This window comes from Aplysia californica, unplaced genomic scaffold (genome assembly GCF_000002075.1).
Source record: "Aplysia californica isolate F4 #8 unplaced genomic scaffold, AplCal3.0 scaffold00275, whole genome shotgun sequence".
NCBI classification, from domain to species: Eukaryota; Metazoa; Mollusca; class Gastropoda; order Aplysiida; family Aplysiidae; genus Aplysia; species Aplysia californica.
In genome coordinates, this window is record NW_004797545.1 from 484,022 (window position 1) to 485,435 (window position 1,414).

A 1,414-nucleotide genomic window follows, 5' to 3' on the forward strand; every position below is an offset into this window, starting at 1 on the left:
AGGTGAACAACTTGTGTTTCGCGCGCTCATATGACCTTAGCAGTTGCGAGCGCCGTAAAACCTTATACTATACTATACTATATATCACTCACTCACTCACTTAAAGGGACAAGAGGGACAAACATTCTCCTGGGACAGACAGACAGGCAGGTGATTAGATCGATGGAAACACGATCAGATAGAAAGATAGATCGACATACAGATCTATAGAGAGCAGTTGCGGTGGGTAGACGAAAATTTAGGTGGGGCTTCAATTGCTTCAACTTCCTTACCACAAAATAGCAAGCAATATGACCTAAACAGTACTGATTTCTCTATAGTCACGGTGGGCCTCGGCATTTTGAGAACCATTCCAAAGAGAAGAGTCACCTTATTCTTTCATGTCTTTGTTCTAAATTAGATTCTTTTAGATGAGGAATGTGCCTTAAAAGTGGAGTCGACGTGATGTATCATTGTCAAATCTCAGCGGCACAAACACAAACATGTACACACAGCACTTCAAACATATTCCATCTATGAACTGGATTAGGCTGTGTAGTCGCGGAAAGTCATTGTCAGGGCTAGGAGAGCGTGAGCACTCAGTACAGTGTTATTTTTTCTAGTCTTCTACCTTTTTATAAGAAGATTTCATTACGAAAGAGGCGTAGGAATTGGCCCATCCTTTGTTGACCCTTGAAAACATAATTTGATGGTATGTAATTGTAAGCGGGGACAGCAGTGATTGGATAAACGAGCGAGCCGCCAAGTTGATAACTCTGTGTTCATTGCGTGCGATCATAAAGGATTCAACTGCTTATTTCGTTAGTTAAGAAACTTTCATTTACTTTGAGATAGAGTGGGGGTGGGGGGGGGGGGTTCTGTAGTCAGTGAGCCCTTCACTACCCACCGGCACTGATAGAGAGATAGGGAGGTCTGTCTCTCTGTCTGGCTGTCTCTATGTCTGCATTTCAGTTTGTCTGTTGCCCTGTCGGTCTGTCTATCCATTTGGCTGTCTGTCGATCGACCTGTTCATCTGCCTCTCTGCATGTCTCTGAGAACGTTCTTCTCTCTTGTCCTCGTCCTTCTCCTCCATCTGCTTTTCTTCCTCGACCTTTTCCAATTCATCATGTTTTAAAGAAGAAAAAATATATACTTGAGACTTCAATAGGGCTGGTCACATTTAATCAGATGTTCGTATAGGCCTGGATGTTCAAGGTCTCACCTTTTAGGCTTCATCAGGAACATCGTATCTGAGAGAGAAAAAAATGAGTGATGACGCCATAGTAATAAAGTGTTCACTATAGATTACGTATAAATGCAATTTGGACAATATCAGAAAGAGCCGAACCTCATCATCATCACTCCCTCCCTCACTCACTCCCTCCCTCACTCACTCCCTCCCTCACTCACTCCCTCCCTCACTCACTCCCTCCCT